The sequence below is a fragment of the Lagenorhynchus albirostris genome, chromosome 4 (assembly GCF_949774975.1).
Source record: "Lagenorhynchus albirostris chromosome 4, mLagAlb1.1, whole genome shotgun sequence".
NCBI classification, from domain to species: domain Eukaryota; kingdom Metazoa; phylum Chordata; class Mammalia; order Artiodactyla; family Delphinidae; genus Lagenorhynchus; species Lagenorhynchus albirostris.
In genome coordinates, this window is record NC_083098.1 from 103,819,899 (window position 1) to 103,842,827 (window position 22,929).

Consider the following 22,929-nt stretch of genomic DNA (forward strand, 5'->3'; position numbering starts at 1 on the left):
GGTAGGGCTCGGCGCGGACGAGCATGCGTGCGCCCAAGGGGCGGGGCGGGCCGACTGGGCGGTACTGGGATAGACGCGAGACTGTGGCGGGCGCTCAGGGCGTGCCTGTGCGGACTGAGACGAGGAGGCGGGGCTCTTGGAGAAACGCTCTAGAGAGGGGCGGAGTCGCTGTTATGCTGTACCACGAGGGGCGGGGTTAGAGGCGGGGCACCGGGGAGAAAGAGGGTAGAAGCAGCCTTATAGCAGAGCTCTAGCTGGGAAGAGAAGACTCTCCGGCTGAGTAATTTTTATTACTTTCCTTTTCTTGAACTTGCATCTGGTCCAAGGGTTCAGCATGGTAAGGCAGTTAGCCCAAATACTGTTTTTTGAAAAGAGAAGCTTTGCGAATAGCGCTCAGTGTTTTAATATATATTTTTTAAAGGGGTCTTACATTTTTTATTGTAAAAAGATACGTGGTTGAATGGAACTTGGAGAACACGATGAAGTACAAAGAGGGATACGAAAGCCGTCCTTAATGTTACACCAGTGTCTGAACCCAATTTTAGGTGGATTTTTGATTTTAGCTAGGGGCGCGGGGTAGGCGGGGTCCCCCAACTGAAGTGAGTCAAGTCCTGGTCTCAGTCGCGGGAAGGAGAGAATGTCTGTTTCACTGAGCAAAGGCTGGACGCAGCAGAGATTTGACTGTCCATTCTTGAAGGTTGGGCTAGTTGGGGGTGGTAGGTCCTCTTTGACTTCCTTTAGATAGTTGAAGAGGAATTGCATCATAAACTCAACAAAATTCACCTATGTTCATTTAAGAGAAATTTTGTATTCACGTTATAGCTGTTTTCTCGTTCCAACGAACTCATGCTACAGTTTCCATAACCAGAAACTTGCTAAAACGTGTTCCCCAACCTTCTGTGGGAGTGGTGAGGAGGAGGGCTGTGTGAGCTTCAGAGGTGACAGTGCTGCAGAGCCATCGGTTACATTTGTGACTATCTCCTTTTAGCAAATTCTGTTCCCTTCATTTTATTTATTTGCTGCTCCTGCCAGGGAGAATTTGCTTCCTGCCATAGCCTCATTTACTTTTCGCTTTGCTTCAAGGACCACACCATTTACATTTTCACATGCCTAAATAGAATAAAGGAGAAATAAATGTCAAAGCCCCCAAATAACTTTTGTCCTTACTGAACAATATTTTTGACCACTTTGGGATGCAAGATTTAGCCATCCATCAAACCCTGAGTTTACAAAGTGTTTAGTATGTTTTTCTGTTAGAAACCATGGAGTGCAACAGAATTTAAAAGGGTCCCTGGCCTCAAAGACTTTATTATGTAGTAGAGGTAGGATATATCATGACTGTAAAGAGATAAAAATAGACAGTTTCATACAGTTATAAGTGCATATGCTTCAGTTCTTTCTGTCCCCTTCTTTGCTTGACTGAGACTTTGGTGCCATGTCCTCCAGGAAACCTTCACTGACATTCCACATCTGGGTTATGTGCCCTCCCTTTGCTCCCAAAGCAGCCTGTCTCAAAGTGCTGATCCCCTGTATTTTCCCTGGTTCCCCTAGGCATCTTGGGAGCCACGGCTCTCATCTCTGAGCTCCCAGTGCCTAGATCTAGAGTTTAGAGTGTGACTGCCACATATACGAGGTGTTCATAAAATATTTGAATGAATGCATGATCAGGGTCTACTGGATGCGGCAGGGTTAATTAAAGAACAGAATAGTTCCCGATTGTGGCCTTCAAATAATAAAAACAAAAACAGAAAAAGCTTGGGCTTCCCTGGTGGCGCAGTGGTTGAGAGTCTGCCTGCCGATGCAGGGGACACGGGTTCGTGCCCCGGTCCGGGAAGATCCCACATGCTGTGGAGCGGCTGGGCCCGTGAGCCATGGCTGCTGAGGCTGCGCGTCCGGAGCCTGTGCTCCGCAACGGGAGAGGCCACAACAGTGAGAGGCCCACATACCGAAAAAAAAAAAAAAAAACAGAAAAAGCTTGAAAGGAGCCAGTAGAATGTAAAGGATATAGATGGTTGAGGAGGACATCAGGATATAGAGGAGTGTGTGGGAGGCCGTTGGTTTGGCTTATGGTGTAGGGATCAGTCTTGCCTGGATGAAAAGGTTATAAAAGACAGTGATGCTGGATTAAAGAGGATTTTGAAAGGCTAGAAGAGTTTATTATTGATATGGGAGTCAACATGGAATCAACAATGTTTTCTGTAGAAGCTGGGAGAGGTAAAATCTATGTTTTAGTACAGTTAATAGAGGTTGGAGTTGAGGATGAAGAAAGACCAAGCAGTATAGGGAGAGATGTGGTTTGGTAGAAAACTATGTACTGTCCAGAGAGATTTGAGATGACTCCTGTGGGTAAACTGATTCAGATTCTACGAAATTCTTTCACAACTCTGTAAATTGTTGTACATTGCAACACAAGTCTTGTCTGTAGATATGTAGATTATATCCTGTCTAGTAGAAGTGTGTGTGTGTGTGTGTGTGTGTGTGTGTGTGTGGCAGGGAGGGGGGAACAGTCTTGTCTCCATTTGCACAATCATTTCAATATTCCTGATCTATAAATGTATCAGTTCTCAGAATTCTCTTTTGAACCAGTGATAACAATTGTTTTCTCCATGAGTTAAAGAAAATCTTTAACATGTGTTCATTTTTATATCTGTATGAGTCTTGATTTTAACTTTTTTGGAAAATTATCTTTTAATAGCAGGTAAGCTGGCTGGAGATATGAGTGCTTGCTTGTTTGTTTGTTTTTTCCTTATTTATTTTTTATACAACAGGTTCTTATTAGTTATCTATTTTATACATATTAGTGTATACATGTCAATCCCAATCTCCCAATTCATCCCACCACCATCACCGCACCCCCCCGCCACCCTGCTTTCCCCCTTTGGTGTCCATGTTTGTTCTCTGCATCTGTGTCTCTATTTCTGCCTAGCAAACCAGTTCATCTGTATCATATTTCTAGATTCCACATATATGCGTTAATATACGATATTTGTTTTTCTCTTTCTGACTTACTTCACTCTGTATGACAGTCTCTAGGTCCATCCACGTCTCTACAAGTGACCCAATTTCGTTCCTTTCTATGGCTGAGTAATATTCCATTGTATATATGTACCACATCTTCTTTATCCATTTGTCTGTCGATGGGCATCTAGGCTGCTTCCATGTCCTGGCTATTGTAAATAGAGCTGCAATGAACACTGTGGTACATGACTCTTTTTGAATTATGGTTTTCTCAGGGTATATGTCCAGTAGTGGGATTGCTGGGTCATATGGTAGTTCTGTTTTTAGTTTTTTAAGGAACCTCCATACTGTTCTCCACAGTGGCTGTATCAATTACATTCCCACCAACAGGGCAAGAGAGTTCCCTTTTCTCCACACCCTCTCCAGCATTTGTTGTTTGTAGATTTTCTGAGGATGCCCATTCTAACTGGTGTGAGGTAATACCTCATTGTAGTTTTGATTTGCATTTCTCTAATAATTAGTGATGTTGAGCAGCTTTTCATGCGCCTCTTGGCCATCTGTATGTCTTCTTTGGAGAAATGTCTATTTAGGTCTTCTGCCCATTTTTGGATTGGGTTGTTTTTTTAATATTGAGCTGCATGAGCTGTTTATATATTTTGGAGATGAATCCTTTGTCCTCTGATTTGTTTGCAAATATTTTCTCCCATTCTGAGGGTTGTCTTTTCATCTTGTTTATAGTTTCCTTTGCTATGCCAAAGCTTTTAAGTTTCATTAGGTCCCATTTATTTATTTTTGTTTTTATTTCCATTGCTCTAGGAGGTGGGTCAAAAAAGATCTTGCTGTGATTTATGTCAAAGAGTGTTCTGGGGCTTCCCTGGTGGCGCAGTAGTTGAGAGTCCGCCTGCCGGTGCAGGGGACACGGGTTCGTACCCCGGTCCGGGAAGATCCCACATGCTGCGGAGCGGCTGGGCCCATGAGCCATGGCCCCTGAGCCTGCGCGTCCGGAGCCTGTGCTCCACAACGGGAGAGGCCACGGCATTGGGAGGCCCGTGTACCGCAAAAAGAAAAAGTGTTCTGCCTGTTTTCCTCTAAGAGTTTTATAGTGTCTTGTCTTACATTTAGGTCTTTAATCCATTTTGAGTTTATTTTTGTGTATGGTGTTAGAGAGTGTTCTAATTTCATTCTTTTATATGTAGCTGTCCAGTTTTCCCAGAAGCACTTATTGAAGAGATGGAGGCATGAGTTTTTGATGGAACTTGCCAGATGACTCCATTTGGGAACTGGACCACAGAATCAGCTAGATACAGCTTATGAAACTGGCAAAACATACACCCCTAGCCTGTTTAGGGCCCTAACACTTCCCACTTGCTTAGGAAGAAATAAGCTGTGAAGGTGATGGGGAGTTTAATTATAAATGCTGACTCTCAAGTAACAGTGGGACACTGGAGGGGAAAACAGATGGAAAAAAGTCCAGTGGGAGCTTCAGATGATGATGCAGATGCTCCCGGGGTGAGCTGAACAGCAGGAGTCTGGCGATTTCCCTAAAGGAGCCATCACAGAACAGAACAAGCAAAGCGAAAGGACAGAGCCTGTGGAAGACGCCCTCTGTCAGGAGATGCAAGAACCCTAGAAAGAGGAAAAGTAGGGAGTGGTTGGGGAGAGGCAAGAAGAGATTCATCTTATCAACATTCATGAGTAACAGTTATTCAGCACTTCCAGGGTCACCCTGGGCAGACTAATAATTCAACACTGCTTCTAGCTGATTTGTTTAAAATATCAACATTTGAGAGGGAAGGAAGGAACAGTCTCTAGTGATAAAAATTGTTTATCTCTTGCTATGTTCAAATTAAGGGAGTTGCCACACGTATTAACCATAAAATAACATCTTAACTTGCTTGAAATCATTTTATACTTTTTTTCCCCAAATCATAACCGAAGAATGTTCATCACTCTCAGTCACTGAAGATAGAGGTAACCTCCACACCATGGTAGAGTCTGTGAGTTGTCCCCCAGTATTGTTCTCCCCCTTTTTCTCTAGTATTGACAGCTTTAGTCAGGCACATCACCGTCAAAATAAAACTATATTTTCCAGTCTCTTTTGCTGTTAGGGTGGTTGTGTGACTAGCTTCCAGCTAATGGGAGGGAGTGGAAGTGAAATGTGAATGTGTAACTTCCAAAGCATGGCCCTTCCTCATGCCTACATTCATTTAAAAATAATTGTAGAGCATCTCCTAAGTACCAGCCAATGTTCTAGGCATTTGGGAATCCATCAGTGTATAAAAGAGATAACGATCCTTGCTTCTGTGGAGCTTATATTCTAGTGGGAGGCGTCAAACAATAAATGTAATGAATAGCTAAATTATATAGCATGTTAGAAGATAAGTGGTATAGAAAACAGCAAAGGTGGGGCAGGGTAAGGGGCTTGAGAGCAGTGAGGGAGCGGATGTGTTGTACTGTTCCATAGGGTGGTCAAGTAGGTCTCATTGAGAAAATTACCTGAGCGCAGCCTTGAAGGAACTGAGTGAGGGGATGAGCTCTGTGGATATCAGGGGGAAAAGATTTCCTGGCCTAGAAAACAGCCATTGCAAAGGCCCTGAGGCTGGAGCATGCGAGGAAGCCAGTGTGTCAGGAGTGGAGCAAGTGAGAGGGAGAGCAGAAGATGAGCTCATGGATGGATGGGGACAGCGAAAGCTGACCATGTGGGACCCACGGGCCACATTAAGGGCTTTTATTCTGAGTGCAGTGGTAGCCCTGGGAGGATTACTCTGGTCTCTGGGTTAAGAACAGCCTGCAGGGAGCAAGGTGGAAACAATGAGACCAGTTAGGCTATAGCAATAATGTAGGGAAGAGTTGACAGTGGCTCAGACTAGGGCACTAAGTGGAGGTGTTGAGACGTTGTCAGACTCTGGGTGTATTTTTAGAGGGCCATTAGAACTTTTCCATGGACTGGAGGTTGGATGGTTGGATGTGAGAGAAAGAAGAGTCAAAGATGACTCTAAGTTTTGGCCTGAGCAGCTGTAAGGAAGGTGCCATCAGGTAGAAAGACTGTGGGTGGAGCAGAGTTGCAGAGACTGGTCAGGGGTGTGAGACATCCATTGGACCTCCAGGTGGAGAGGTGGAGGCAGTAGCGTGATCGATGAGTCTGGAGTTCAGGAGAAAGTTCTGGGCTGGAGGTATAAATTTGGCAGTCATTGGTATGAAGATGGTACCTAAAGCCATGGGTCCATGAAAAGAAAGAATGCAGCTAAGGAAAAAAAAAAAAAAGGTAAAGGGCCAAAAACTAAGCTGCAGCTTCCTTCAACACAAAGAGGTTGGAACAAAGAAAAAGAACCAGCACAGAGAATGAAATGTATCAACCAGTGGGGCAGGAGGAAAACCAAAAGAGTAGTTCTTTGAGAAAAAAAAGCCTTAAGATTTCTATAAAATGGAATGGTGAACCTACTTCTCCCCCTTCTTCCCTTCTCTCTCACTGGAATGCAGCCACAATGGTAGGAGACAGAGCAGCATTATTTTAAACCATAAGACATGAGGGAGCTGGGTCACCAACAGCATGTGGCCAGTGAATCATTTTTGGATTATTAACATCCTGACTGTGACTTTCTTTAGGCCACTGTTATTTTGACCTTTGTTAGAGCAGCTGACCTTGAATTCTAACTAATACACATAGATAACATCACAAAGTTTTGCTCAAGACATGTATTTAATTCCCTGACCCTGGTTTCAAGCTAGCTACTACAATAAATAGAGGATATTCCATTGTATTTGTCAAGAAAAAGACTTTCATTCACACCTCTATGACAACACTTACCACTCCTTGTTTGCAATTTTGGTCTGCTTAAATTAGGAATGCTTTCAGCTGCAAGCAGCAGAATATTTGACTAACAGTGGCATAAACAAATAGTTTGTTTTTCTCATCTAACAAGAAGACCAGAGAGAGATTTTTCCAGATGTTAGTTTAGCTGCTTACTGATGCCTCTGCTGTTCTTGCTCTTTGCTTGGCTTATGTTCATGGTTGCATGTGGGTTCAGGCATTGTATCCACACTCAGGGCAACAGGAAGCCGCAAGAGTGGCACCAGCCACATCTGTCTTCTGTCTGAAGAGCAAAAACTTTCCCAGGAGCCCCCAAAGTGGACTTCCACTTACTTGTCATTGGCTGGTACTGTGTCATATGGCTACTCCAAGATGCAAGAGATGGGAAGTATTTATTTTTCCCAGCTTCTTTATTTTTTCTTTCAGTTTTATTGAAATATAAATGACATACAGCACCATATAAGTTTAAGGTATACCAACTAATGAATTGACTTACATGTATTGTGAAATAATTACCACAATAAGTTCAGTTAACATCCATCATCTTGTAGAGATACAAAAAAAGAAAAAGAAAAAGGTTTTATCCTTCTGATACGAACTTTTAGGATTTATTCTCTTAGCGACTTTCAAATATACCATACAGTTAACATACAGTGTTAACTATAGTCACTTTGTGCATTACATCCCCAAGTCTTATAAATGGAAGTTTGTATTGTACCTTTTGATGATCTTCATCCAATTCCCCCACCCTTCATCCCCTACTCTGGTAACCACAAATCTGATCTCTTTTTCTATGAGTTTAGTGGGTTTTTTTTTTTTAAAGACATATGAGATCATACATTATATGTTGTTCTCTGACTTATTTCACTTAGCATAAGCCTTCAAAGTCCATCCATGTTGTTGCAAATGTCAGGATTCCTTTTTTATGACTGAATATATATATATATATATATATACACACATTTATATATACATATTTATATATACATAAAATTCACATCTTCTTTATCCATTTATCTGTTGATGGACACTTAGGTTGTTTCCGTGCCTTGGCTATTATAAATAATGCTGCAATGAATATGGAGGTATCTCTTCAACACAATGATTTCATTCCCTCCTGATATATACCCAGAAGTGGAATTGCTGGATCTTTCCCATTTTCTATAGCAGAAGCAGAGAAGAGGGGTGGGGGATGGGAATGGATGTTGTGATAACCAACCACTGGTGTTTAATACCCCCTTCCTGACAAGACTTTGCACTCCTTGACGGTGTGAACTCTATCATCTATCTATCTATCTATCTATCTATCTGTCTGTCTACATCTGTTTATCTATTTATCTATCCATCCACTATTTATTTGTCATCTATCTATCTATCTAATTTTATTTTTTGTATTCCTAGTGCCAAGAACATGTTGGTTTATGGAACATAAAATATCGGGAGTGAGATCTATCAGAAAGGAGTTACAGGAGAAAAATAGCACTGGTGGTGGTTCCACGCAGGCAACAGAAGCAACCCTGGCTGATTCAGCAGAGGAGTTTATTGAAAGGGAGGCTTGAGGGCTGAAGAAAAGACCCCAGGGGCAGAGCTTCTAGAAACAATGCCCTAGACCTGCCACAGGCCTGATCGGACGAGACAACTGCCCCATCTTCCCCACTCAGGCCCCACCGCCACGGTTGATACTCCTGGCACCCCTGCACCATGAATCCCATCTTGCAGCCACTGCTACCTCCGAACATCAGGTGCCTTTGCTTCCAAACCACCAGCAACTCTGATGCCACGGGAGCCTCCCTCCTCAGGTTTCTCGCCTCTGAATTGGAATCTGCTGAGGGTGCCACTGACTGACTGGCAGAGCTAGGTATGTGCCAGCCCCCATGCTGGGAGAGCCAGGCATCGGGCTGCTCCTGAGGGAGAGGGGTTCCCGAGGTGGGTCATTCCCTAAACAGAAGAGGAGCGGGTAAGAGGTGCTGGGAAACCAGCAAACGCCAGGGATGTCCACCACCAGTACTTCTAGATGAGACGTTTAACAGCCACCAAAGGAGACAAACAGGAAGGTAGCTGAAAGAGGCCAGAGGCACAAATAGTTGTGTTTTTTTTTATGGTTAGAAATTATTTTAAATGAATCATTTCATACATCAGAAGAATAATTATAATGTATATGCCACCTATAAAGCATAGCAATAAATCAGACACCTGTGAACCCAGTACTTAACCTCAGACTAGAAATTTCCAATTCCATTGAAGTTATTGTTGCACTTCTTCCTCATCTTGTTTCTGAGCTTTATTAAAGGGTATTTATACTAGATATAGCTTTCTGTGATGTTATTGCCTTAATACTGTATTTCTAAGATTCATCCATATTGCTCTGTGTATGTACAGTTGGATCACTTTCCTTAATATGTAATTAACATGTGACTACCAGAATGTATTTTTCATCCTCCCATCAGTCGACATTTGGCTTGCTTCTAGCATCTATTACAAACAATGGTGCTGTGCAAAAAAATTTAAACATGTCTCCTGAATGACGAATTCAAAAATTCCTTTAGAAAGAAAAGTAGGGGTAGAATTGCTGGGAGGTAGGGTATAAATGCTTAAATTTGTGAGACAATATCAAATTGTTTTCCTTTTGCCAGCAGTGTATAAGAGTCCTAATTTTACCACATTCTTCTCATCCCTTGATTTTGCTAGATTTTTTTGCCAATCTAATTGGATGCATGTGAAGTAGTATCTCATTGTGATTTTAATTTCAAATGAGGTGAGCATCTTTACATAGATTTATTCACAATTTCCATTTCCTCTTCTGTGAAATGCTAGTGCCTTTTACCCATTTATCATTTGGTAGTTTGTCTCTTAAAATTGGTTTATAGTTCTTTATATATATTGGACACTATTCTTTGCCAGTTAAATTTGTTGTAAATATGCCCCCTCCAGTTTGTGGCTTGTTTTCTCCCTTTCATCTTTTTGATGAACAGATGTGGGAGTAGAGTCAGAATTCCAGACTCAGAATTTCAGTAGAGTCTGAACTGAAAGCTAGTGACATGCCTGAGGGCCGTTGACACACATGCTCCAGTAAAACAAAGGAATACACACGGAGCCTGAGACAAAAATATTCCCACATAAGGTGATAAGTCCACCACAGGCCCATGTGGGTTCTTTATCTCTAGGTTAGGAAGTGTTCCAAGCCCAAGGCCCATTCTTACATGGTCAAGCTTGGGTTGAAACAATGCATGTACAAGATTGCCTTTCCCAATGTTTAGTGCAGAGTTTTCATCCTTGAGGTCATCTGGCTACTGAAATGTCAGCCATCACCTCTACCTTCCAGATAAGAGGAAGGGTAAAGACAAAGGTCAAATCACCCTCCCTTCCAGCTGAGTCATCCCCTTTGGAGTGATGCACGGAGATTGGAAGCTCCACTCAACGTTTTGCGTAATTCCATTGTCCATCCCTATCTGTAAGGAGGGCTGATACCCAGGATAAGATTTGAGTTCTAAAACTAACAAAGAAAGGGAGCCTGGATGTTGTGGGCAACAAGCAATGTCTGCCCACATAGTAATTGCTACCCCTCAGGTCCCAGCTCAAAGTTCATTTCCCAAAGACATTCTTTTTTTGTTTTTTGTTTTTTGGCAGCGTGGCATTTGGGATCTTAGTTTCCTGACTGAGGATCGAACCCACGCCCCCCTGCAGTGGAAGTGCGGAGACTTAACCAGTGGACCACCAGGGAAGTCCCAAAAGGCATTCTTTCTTGATGCCCCTCCTTAGATCAAGTTCCCTTTGGCTATACTTCGTCGTAGTGTGCGGGCTTCTCATTGTGGCGGCTTCTCTTGTTAAGGCGCACGGACTCTAGGCGTGTGGGCTTCAGTAGTTGTGGCTCGCAGTCTGTAGAGCACAGACTCAGTAGTTGTGGCACACGGGCTTAGTTGCTCCATGACGTGTGGGATTTTCCCGGACCAAGGATCGAACCCATGTCCCCTGCATTGGCAGGCAGATTCTTAACCACTGCACCACCAGGGAAGCCCTGGCGGTACTCTTTAACACTCTAGAGTAGATAAAATTTCCCCTCTACCTTTTTAGGGTCTCTGGCTAGACCTAAAAATTAAGCTGACATGACAGACTAACAGGAGGAAAGTATGCAAATTTTATTTAGTCATTTTTACACGTGCATAGGAGGCTTCACGAGGAAAATGAAGACCCAAAGAAGCAGTTAGGGCTGAGAGCTTATATACTGGGTTGTTAATGTTGAAATCAATGCAGCTGCACTGTGTATTATGTATGTTGGGTAAATTCATTGTCATGTACAAATCTAAGCTTAGTGTTCTAAAATCATATATGTGAATTTTATGTTTTAATAAAGTAGTCCTACAAGACACATTCCAGTTGGAAGGAATCTCATGTGCAAAGATCACTGACAAATTTATTTTCTGAATGAGATAATAGCTACTATATATTAAGAATCTACTATGAGCAGAACGTATGCTTAACATAGATTTTTTAACATTGATCTTTTTTCTTATCTCCTGTCTTTTCGTTCTATGAATTTCTTATTTCTGCTATCAAATATTTTAATATTTGATTTTAAATATCCAAGAGCTCTTTCTTTTCTCATTGATGCAATATTTACTATTATTTTCTATACATATTAATTACACGTTCTCTGAAGTATCTTCTGCTCTCTGAATTGTCTCTGTTTCCTCTGAGTTCCTATTTCTTCTTTGTTTGTTTTGGTCTTTGACTTTAATGTTGGTGGATTTCCTCAAATGCCTGCTGATCTTTGGCTGTCTAATAATATTTAAAAGTGGAACACTGAAAGTCTAAGTGGAACTTCATGAGAAGACTGTGGCAATTCGTAGCCATCACCTTAGAGTGATCAGGTAGCACCCTGTCATTTCATTGTGACATCCCCAAATGTCAAAATTTGTAAGATTTTCCTCTTGGATCCTTTTTCCTCAAAAAGGATCCTTTGGAACTTCCTAGTGGCACAGTGAAGAATCCGCCTGCCAATGCAGGGGACATGGGTTCAAGCCTTGGTCTGGGAAGATCCCACATGCCGCGGAGCAACCAAGTCCATGTGCCACAACTACTGAGCCTGCACTCTAGAGCCCGTGAGCCACAACTACTGAAGCCCATGTGCCTAGAGCCCGTGCTCCAAAACAAGAGAATCCACCTCATGAGAAGCCTGCACACCACAATGAAGAGTAGCCCCCGTGCCCCGCAACTAGAGGAAGACTGCGCTCAGCAACAAAGACCCAATGCAGCCAAAAATAAATAAAATTTAAAAAAGAAAAAAAGGATCCTTCAGTTGCTTCTCTGTCCTTCAAGAGCCTGACTGCTAGTATTTTGGAAGCAAGTCAGAAGGAATGTCTTGACTCATATAATTCAGTCCATAGATTTTTGACTTAGTTTATCTATTTTTATTTAGGTGTCTCCTTCCCCCAGTTGGACTTGGGACCCCAAAATCTGGAGCTTCTCTGACTGAACCCCTTTCGAGAGAAAATCCAGTCTTCTGCTAAGTTGGAGATGTGTTTATGTGGGGGAGAATGGATATAATATGTAAAGATCTATTGAAATATTATTTCAGGTCTCAGATTATATTTTCTTCATTTCTATGTAATTTGGTCTCATGATTGCTCTGTCAATTAAGAATTAAGAGGATGGCTCTCAATGTAACTGGATCACAGACTGAATAGTTTATTACTCCTCAGACCACTGGAATGGGATTTCACTATGTGTAATGATTCACTTGTTCAGCAAATATTTATTGAATGTCTACTTTGTGTCAGGCCCTAATGTAGGTGCTGGGGATATAACAATGAACAAGACAGGCAAGAGTGATCTGACTTATATGAGCCCCAGATTCTACCTATTCACTTCTTCCATTCACTTCATAAATATTTTGAGGGCTCACGACATGACAGGTAATGAGCTGACCTCTGGGGATACAAGATAAATAAGAGACACAATCTCTGCTTTCACTCAGCACATCATGCAGTGAGGAAAACAACTCAGCAAGGCAATGCCAAGGTTGTGTGCTGAGTGAGGGCTGTGACTGGGGAAATAAAGGAGAATTACGAGCAGAGAGTAGGAGACTCTTCCCTGATTCATGAGTCAGGAGAGTTCTCCCAGAGAAATGAACACTGCAGCTGAGACCTGTACAATGAGCAGGACTGATAGAGGGGATGAGAATGAGTGTGAGGGGCTTGCGGAAAGACGAGAGTATGTGGATGGTCTTTCAAGGAACGGAAAGAAGGTCAATGTGGCTGCAGTGTACACAGTGAGGGAATGATGGGAGTTGGACAGGTAAGCAGGGTCCAGTGGTAAAAGACTTTTGTTGTACCCTGGGGAAAGTTGATGGCGGCTTGTACTATGTGGTGGCTAAAGCAAAATAGAGAAGTGGAGAATTACCTTCATGTAGAATCAAGATGACTTAGCAATGGACTGGATTTGCAGAGCGAGAGAAGTGAAGTTTCAGAGATGACTCCTGGATTTCTAGCTTAAGCAACAAGGTGGATATCCTTCTTTTAACTGAGACTGAGGACCCAGGAGGAGAAGCAGTCCTGGTGGGGGTTAAGGAAAGAGGCAGTAGAGAAAACAATTCCATTTTACCCAAGATGAGTTTGAAGGACTTTGAGACATCCAAGTGGAAATATGCAGTAGGCAGCTAGATGTGTGGGTCTGGAGCTCAGTTGAGACATCCTGGCTAAAGATACTGATTTTGCAAACGTTAGCATATAGCTGGAATGAAACCAGGGGAAAGGATGAAATTGCCCAAGGAGAGTACATGTTCTTAGAGGATATGAGGGCCACATACACAGTCTTAAGCAAGTCAGATGCTTATGGGACAGGTAGAGGAAAAGAGACTGAGAAGAAGCAGCCCAAGAGGAAGGAGGTAAACATACTGATTAGATGACAAGAGTGGTCAATGTGGTCAGGTGCTGCTGAAAGGTCACTCAGCAAGAATAAGGACTGGGAAGAATCCAGTGGATCATGCAAAGTAGAGGCGATTATTTACCCTGGCCAGAGCAGTTTCAAAGGTCTCTTCCATCCTCAGCAGATCCTGTAAAAGTGTAGGTTAGATCACGTTGATCTGTTCAAAACTCACCAAGGTCTTCATAATCTCTCACCTTTCAGACTGCAGTGTTGGACAAGTGATCTGGTCTCTCCACTTCCAACCAGTTATCTCCTGGACCTCATCTCCTTCGACTCTCCCTCCCCCATCAGACTTGCCTCCTTGCTCTTTTTGCAATAGCCAGGATGGCTCCCACCACAAGGCCTTTGCATTGGCTGTTTGCTCTACCAGGAATAATGCTCCCAGACTTCGTTCAAACTCAATCCCTTGTTTCCTTCAGGTCTTTGCTCAAATGTTACCTTCCAGTGCAGCATTACCTGATACTCTATTTAAATCACATTTATTTCCACTCAAGTGCTATCCCTCTTTCCAACTTTGTCTTCAAAGCATTTATCACTATTGAACATACTTTCTGTTTTACTTACTTACTTTATTTATTGTCTGTCTCCCCACCTTCCCCCAAATGTAAGCTACATGAAGGAAGAGATTTTGTTCACTCATATGTCCCAAGAACCTAGAACAGTGCCTACAGCATAATAGGCACTTAACAAATATTTGATGAATAAATTAGTGAATCGAGCAATGGTGTAGAAAAAGGTAGACATGGAGAATATAAGTTAAAGAAAATATTTTCAGGACTTCCCTGGTTGTCCAGTGGTTAAAACTTCATGCTTCCACTGCAGGGAACACAGATTCAATATCTGGTCTGGGAAGTTCCACATGCCACGTGGTGTGGCAAAAAAAAAAAAGTAAACATTTTCAATAAATTTAGCTGCAAAGAAGTGGAGAAGGATGTTGTTGTACTTGGAGGGGAACATGGGGTCTAGGGAAATTTATATGTTTTTATCTGTTTAGTGTACACTGATATTTTTTCTTTCGAAAAAATTACTGGTTCACGGAAAGTTGGAAAGAAAGTACAGAGAGTTTCCATTTACCCTTCACCCAGTTTTGCCAATGGTTACTTCTACAGCTATGTAACTACAGTACAATATCAAAACCAGGGAGATGACATTGGTATAGCATGTGCATATAAGTCTATGCTACTTTATCACATGTGCAGATTTGTGTAACCACTACTGAAATCAAGATACAAAACTATTCCAGCACCAAAAATATCTCCCTCATGCCATCCCTCCTCCATCCTTAACCCTTGACAACCATGACTTTGTTCTCCATCTGTGTAATTTGGTCATTTCTAGAACGTTATATAAATGGAATCATATAGTACGTAACTTTTTGAGATTTTATTTTATTTATTTATTTATTTTTGCGGTACGCAGGCCCTCACTGTTGTGGCCTCTCCCGTTGCGGAGCACAGGCTCCGGACGCGCAGGCTCAGCGGCCATGGCTCACGGGCCCAGCCGCTCGAGGGATGTGGGATCTTCCCAGACCGAGGCACGAACCCACGTCCCCTGCATTGGCAGGCGGACTCTCAACCACTGTGCCACCAGGGAAGCCCTTTGAGATTGTTTTTTCTCACTCATCCTATGCTCTTGAGAGCCATCCATGCTGTTGTGTGTACCAATAGTTCATTCCTTTTTATTGCTGAATAGTACTCCATGGTATGGACGTACCACAGGAGTTTTTAGCCATTCACCCATTGAAAGATATTTTCATTGTTTCCAGTTTTCGTCTGTTCCAAATAAAGCTGTTATGAACATTTGTGTATGGGTTTTTGTGTGAACATAAGTTTCATTTCTCTGGAATAAATGCCCAGGAGTATGGTCACTGGGTTTTATGATACATGTATATTTCACTTTTTAAGAAATGTCAAACTGTTTTCCAGAGAAGCTGTACTATTTTATTTATTTACTTTTAATTAATTAATTTAGTTATTTTTGGCTGCTTTGGGCCTTCGTTGCTGAGTGTGGGCTTTCTCTAGTTGCTGCGAATGGGGGCTACTCTTCGTTGCGGTGCGTGGGCTTCTCATTGCGGTGGCTTCTCTTGTGGAGCACGGGATCTAGGCATGCGAGCTTCAGTAGTTGTGGCTCACCAGCTCTATAGCTCAGGCTCAGTAGTTGTGGTGCACGGGCTTAGTTGCTCCGCGGCATGTGGGATCTTCCCGAACCACGGCTTGAACCCGTGTCCCCTGCATTGGCAGGTGGATTCTTAACCACTGCGCCACTAGGGAAGTCCAGCTGTACTATTTTAAATTCCTCATGGTCTTTTTTTTTAAAAGGTGGGGCGATGTAAAGCCTGTTTGGGTGTTCTGGGGAGGAGCCAGCCCCCAGGAAATGGAAGGATGCAGAGGAGAGAGCTGAGTCCAGAGGAAGCAAGTGAACATGGAGTGAGGTAAAGAGATGCTCCTTCCTCTGGAGGGTGTGCACTAGTCACCTGCTGAAGAAGGAGCGAGGTCGGATGCTGGTGGCTTTATGGGTTTGATGGCAGGAACTTAATGGCTTCTCTTCTGATTAAACAGTGAATGAAGGCCATGCTGAGAGTGAAGTGTTTTGACAACAAAGGTCTTTGTGGTCACGCTAGGTTGGGAAATGTTTCTTAATGTCACAGCCTACTTATTAGCACATTAAAAGTTTAGAAAAATCCTAGGGTGAAAAGAGACCAGTCATACTCTGTGGCTTGAACAAATGAATTTAAGTGGTGAAGAATTAATTTTGTTTTGCTCTCCACATGTATTTCTAAACCCTCCTCTCAATTCCCCCACACCAACCCCCAAAGAACAATTTTTCTCTTCACACCAATTTGGAAAGCTCTGGAATAGAATATAGCTACAATGGAACATTGCATGTATTCCATGCAATACATGGAATTTCACCCTCTCCACGAGAGGCATACGTCCAAATTTAAATATGTGTGGGATCAGAAATTAATGATCAGATTTTTAGTAAAATCTTCTAATATGTAAAAAGTATTCCAGTATAATTTAGTTGTTGCACTAATTATGCCAAGCTGATATTTAAAAATGAATTAACATTCTTAGATGAACGCTTGATTTATTATAAAAGTAGAACAGTGGAGAAATGGAGAAAGAGCAATCTTTTAAATAAACAAAGTCCTTCGATTTCAATAAATGAAGCTGGATATCCATATGGGAAAAAGGGAGTATTGACCCTTACCTCATTTCAAACACAAAAATCATTTACAAGTAAACGTGAAAACTAAAACAATAGAACTCCTAGATTGGAGACTATTTTGATGAATTTGAAGGTAGGCAGAGATTTCTTAAATAGAGTACAAAGAGCACTAACAATAAAGGAAATGGTTTTTGAATTCAATTACATTAAAATTAAGAACTCCTGTTCAACAGAAAGACATTAAGAGAGTGAAAAGACAAACCATATTACCGGAAAAGACATTTGCTATCCATGTAATCAGCAAAGGATTTGTATCTAGAATAAATAAACACTGTAAACCAGTTATAGACAGACAGTGCAGAATGAAAACTGGTCTATAGAGCTAGACTGTTACTGAGTCCAACTTTGCTCTGCTTGCCGCACGACAGGCCAATAAATCGGGAGAGGAGGGGTTGAGGCAAGGCATAGAGACTTTATTTGGAAAGCAAGCGGACAGAGAAGATGGCAGACTAGTGTCTCAAAAGAACCATCTTATTGGGGTTTGGAGGCCAGTTTCTTTTATAGAACAGGGAGGGGGAGGAGGTGGAGAAGTAAAGTAAAAAGGCCATAAGTCTTGCAAATATCTCCTGGAATGGCCAGCCTCAGGGAGGGGATGTGTTAATTTCTTCTTTTCTTGCAGCCATTCACAGGTGGACAGGGTCAGGATGCTTCCCTGAACAAAGGCACTTTGGTTTACCATTCAGGCAGAGGGGCAGTGTTCCCTGAGGCAGGCCATTATGTATAGACAGTATCCTTTTAGTGAACAAAAGCAATGGGAAGCAAAGGTTAAAGTAAAAGAAACAGATCCAACATGTAATGAGATTTGGTTCTTCCCTGTAACAAAACTGCCTATAGCTACTTCCTGGTGCGACTTTGGACACATTATTCAATGCTTTCTTGCCTCCATTTCATCACTGTAAATGGGAATAAGAGTATACCCACCTCCTACAGTTGTTGTGAGAATTAGATTAATCAATACAGATAAAACACTTTGAGTGCAGTTTTGCACATTAAAAGGGCGCAACTGAAGTTAGCAATTATCATGTGTCCTCTGTGTTTTCAAAGAAAGGTGAAGCCTGATGCAGCGAATTTAGCATTTAGTGTGCTTTCATTATCAGAGTGAGTATCACTGATGTCCCTGACATGTTGCGCCATCACATTTCTTGTTACACAGCAGCCATGTGTGCATGCATGTGCACACGAGTGAGGTGTAATGCCATTAAATGTCACCCACCCCTTCCATAGTCACTGAGAGGCATTCTGGTTTAACCGCCATGCATCTGCAATGAGCTTGGCTGTGTTCTCCTTCACCCAATGACTGTGACTGCTTCTACCAGTATTATATTTGGACAGTTTTCTTACAGATACATACATAATTACTGGAGAATATAAAATCTCTTACATTTCAGGTCTAACGTTCCCTTGTTATGAGTTTACATTTGTACAGATGTTTCTCTGTCTTAAATGAAATGCTTTCCTCAATTTTATCATTTCCAAATGGGTTGTCCTGTGAGTCACTGTTCTCCCCTCTGGGTGGCAGAGAGTCAAGTTCAAGGTACCTCCTGCCAGGGCAGTTTTCTCTAAGTTGTGCCCTAGCTCAACTGGATTTCATTGGTACCAGAAGCACTTGTAAAGCCAGCACATCTCTGGTGCTGTTCTAATTAACCCATCATAACTCCTTGGGAGGTGGTCTGTGTATGAGTATGAAATGATCATTAACAACCAGACCCATGATTCTCAAAGTGTGCTTGTGGTTCAAGTTCATAAAATTCACCTGGGATACTTGTTAAAAATGCAGATTTCCAGGTCTCATCCCAGACCCTCGGAATCAGAGTGTCTGGGACTGTCAATTGAAAGTTTACATTAAAAAAAAAAAGCTTTCTAAGTGAGTCTAAAATTTGAGAATTATCAAAATGTATATTACTGAGTCCCACAGAATCTGGTTCTAGAATTAGAGTATGAATGCCCAACAATTCCAATAGGATACAGCAAGATAAAAGCTGTGAAAATGGACACTGGTTGAATCTATGTAAGGATTAAATTCGAGGAAGAAGGGCTGTGTGAAGAGGGTGGAAAAGTGCCCAGAACACGTGAGCACTGCACATGTTGTAGTCATGATTTTCTTAGAGCTGAGGAAGTATTTTAATTTGCCTCTGAGAAGTGAATTACTCAAAAATAGATTTATTTCATCTTTATCAATTCCAAAAATGAAGAAAAATATGACTGTTTCTGTATCTCAAGCACTTTGTTTAAGATCTGGTACTCTTCTTATCTGTTGGGAGTATGTGATAAATGTATAGATTCGGGTAATTCTGCTCTTGCATCTGAGCCCCCAGGCTGAAGGTCCTAACCTTATGAACTAACAAGCCCGTCTTGGTCATTCTTGTTGCCATTCACTCGCCATTCATTCACCGTTCACTCATCTAACTAGCGGCTAGGTGGTCTAGGAGACCTAACTACAAGTACATTCACTGCCTGGGGGTGTCTTGTAACATGCAGTATAAGATTCAACAGGTCTTGGGTGACACCTGAAATTCTGCATTTCTAACGATTTCTTTGGTGATGCTGATTGTGCTGGTCCATGGACAACATTGATAGCAGTATTGCTTGTTTAAGAAGCACTGTCTTCTTTCTGGCCTCCAGAAAGGCTTTTCTGAGACTCTCTGGTCCCTGGATATCTCTGAGCTGGACTGCTGGTGGAGGAGGTGAAGACTCCATACGGGCAATGCAGCACTGGACTTTGCTCTCAGCAGCTCCTGACATGAATGCTGTGTTGGCTGCCGATGAATGATAAAGATCCTCTCCCTTTCGTACCTGATCCAGGTCTCAACTGTGAACCTTTTAAACCAGCTAGTTCTTTCTCTGGGAGCATAAGTTTGGAATTCTGGCCTGGCTGCCCCCACACATCTCCTGAACTGTTGATAATGACCATGACTGCCCTTAAACATCTCGTAAGCCTTCAATGGCTCAGTGGTGTCTGAATCCTACAGTAGTTGTTTCTCTTTATTTTCCATTTTTTAAAAAAGATTAAAGTATAATTGACTTACAATATTATGTTAGTTTCAGTATACATCATAGTGATTCGATACCTTTATACATCACAAAATGATTAACATGATAAGTCTAGTTACCATCTGTCACCATACAAAGATATTATCTAATTATTGACTATATTTCATATGCTGTATACTACATTTCCATGATTCATTTATTTTAGAACTGGAAGTTTGTACCTCTTAATCTCCCTCACTTATTTCACTCATCCCCCCACCTCTTGTCTCTGGCAACCACCAGTTTGTTCTCTGTATCTATGAGTCTGTTTGTGTTTTATGTCTATTCATGCATTTTGTTTGTTAGATTCCACATATAAGTGAAATCATACAGTATTTTTCTTTCTATGTCTGACTTATTTCACTTAGCATAAGACCCTCTGGTTCCATCCATGTTATCTCAAATGGCAAGATTTCATTCTTTGTTATGACTGAGTACTATTGCATTGTATGTATATATGTATGTGTGTATCTATCTTTATATATACATTTTCTTTATTCATTAATTTATCAGTGGGCAAGATATGGGTCAATTCTATATGTTGGCTAATGTGAATAATGCTGCAATGAATGTAGGGATGCATATATATTTTTGAATTGGTGTCTTTTTTTTTTTCAGAAAAATACTCTGAAGTGGAATTTCTAGATCTTATGGTAGTTTTATTTTTAATTGTTTGAGGAACCTCCATAGTGGCTGTACCAATTTACAATCCCACCAACAGTACACGAGGGTTCCCTTTTCTCCACATCTTCACCAACACTTGTTATTTGTTGTCTTTTTGATAATAGCCATTCTGAGAGGTGTGAGGTGGTATCTTTTTGTTTTGATTTGTATTTGCTTGATGATTTGTGATGTTGAGCATCTTTTCATGTGTCTGCTGACCATCAGTATGTCTTCTTTGGAAAATGTCTATTCAGGTCCTCTGCCCAGTTTTTAATTGGGTTATTTTTTCTTTTGATGTTGAGTTGTATGAGTTCTTTGTATGTTTTAGATATTAACCTCTTATAGGAAATATCTTTTGCAAATACCTTCTCCCATTCAGTAGGCAGCCTTTTCATTTTGTTGTTAGTTTCCTTTGCTGTGCAAAAGCTCTTTAGTTTGATAGAATCCCATTTCTTTATTTTTGCTTTTGTTTCCCTTGCCTGAAGAGACATATCCAAAAAAATATTGTTAGGACTTATTTAAAAGAGAAAACTGCCTCTGTTTCCTTCTGGGAGTTTTATGGTTTTAAGCCTTATATTTAAGTCTTTAATCCATTTTGAGTTTATTTTTGTATATGGTGTGAGAAAGTAGTACAGTTTTATTCTTTTGCATGTAGCTGTCCAGTTTTCTCAGCATCATTTATTGAAGAGGCTGTCTTTTTCTCATGGATATCTTGAATCTTTTTTTGCAGATTAATCGACCATCATATGACTATAGGCTTGTTTCCAGGCTCTCTCTTCTGTTCCAATGATCTATGTGCCTTTTCTTGTGCCAGTAGCATACTGTTTTGATGACTGTAGCTTCGTAGTATAGTTTGAAATCAAGGTGCACGATACCTCCAGCTTTGTTCTTCTCTCCCAAGATTGCTTTGGCTATTTGGGGTCTTTTGTGTTTCCATATAAATTTTAGAATTATTTGTTCTTGTTTTGTGAAAAATGCCATTGGTATTTTGATAGGGATTGCATTGAATCTGTAGCTTGTCTTGGGGAGTACAGTCATTTTAACAATATTAGTTCTCCCAATCCATGAGCATGGTATATCTTTCCATTTGTTTGTATCATCTTCAATTTCTTTTATCAGTCTCTTATAGTTTTGCAAGTACAGGTCTTTTACTCCTTTGGTTAGATTTATTTCTAGGCATTTTATTCTTCTTGATGCAATTGTAAATGACATTTTAAAAAAAATTTCCTGGTAATATGTTGTTAGTGCATAAAAACGCAACAAATTTCTGTATATTAATTTTGTATCTTGTAACTTTACTGAATTTATTTATCAGTGTTAATAGTTTTTTGGTGATATCTTTAAGACTTTCTATATATATGTAGTATCATGTCATCTGCAAACAGTGACAGTTTTACTTCTTCCTACCAATTTGGATGACATTTCTTTTTCTTGTCTGATTGCTGTGTCTAGGACTTCAAATATAAATAAAAGTGGCAAAAGAGGGTATCCTTGTCTTGCTTCTGATCTTAGAAGAGACACTTTCAGCTTTTCACCCTCGAGTATGAGGTTAGTTGTAGGTTTGTCATATATAATTTTATTATGTTGAGTTATGTTTCCTCTAATCTCACTTTGTTGAGAGTTTTTATCATAAATGGATGTTGAATTTTGTCAAAAGCCTTTTCTACATTATGAGATGATCATATGAATTTTATTCTTCAGTTTGTTAACATGGAGTATTACATTGATTGATTTGCAGATATTGAGCCATCCTTGCATCTCTGGGATAAATCCCACTTGATCATGATATATGATCCTTTTAATGTATTGTTGAATTTGGTTTGCTACTATTTTGTTGAGGATTTTTGCATCTATGTTTATCAGAGATATTGGCTGGTAATTTCCTTTTTTTATGGTGTCTTTGGTTTTGGTATCAGAGTGATGCTGGCCTCATGGAATGTGTTCAGAGCATTGTTTCCTCTTCATTATTTGGAATAGTTTGAGAAGAATAGATGTTAACTCTTCTTTTAATGTTTGGTGACATTCACCTCTGAAGGCATCTGGTCCTGGACTTTTGTTTGCAGGAAGTTTTTTTGTTACTGATTCAATTTCATTACTGGTAATTTGTCTGCTCATATTTTTTCTTTCCTCAGTCTTGGGAGATTGTACCTTTCTAGGAATTTATCTATTTCTTCTAAGTTGTCCATTTTATTAATGTATAATTGCTTGTAGTAATCTCTTATGGTCCTTTGTATTTCTGTAGTGTTGGGTGTAACTCTCCTCTTTCATTTCTAATTTTATTTATTTGAGCACTCTCTCTTTCCTCAATGAGT

The 22,929-nt window shown here is 40.9% G+C and overlaps 1 pseudogene; it reads left to right on the plus strand.

The window, feature by feature from the left end:
• Positions 1-23: 23 nt before the first annotated feature.
• LOC132519116 (quinone oxidoreductase PIG3-like) overlaps positions 24-22,929 on the plus strand; it is a 37,241-nt pseudogene continuing 14,335 nt past the window's right edge.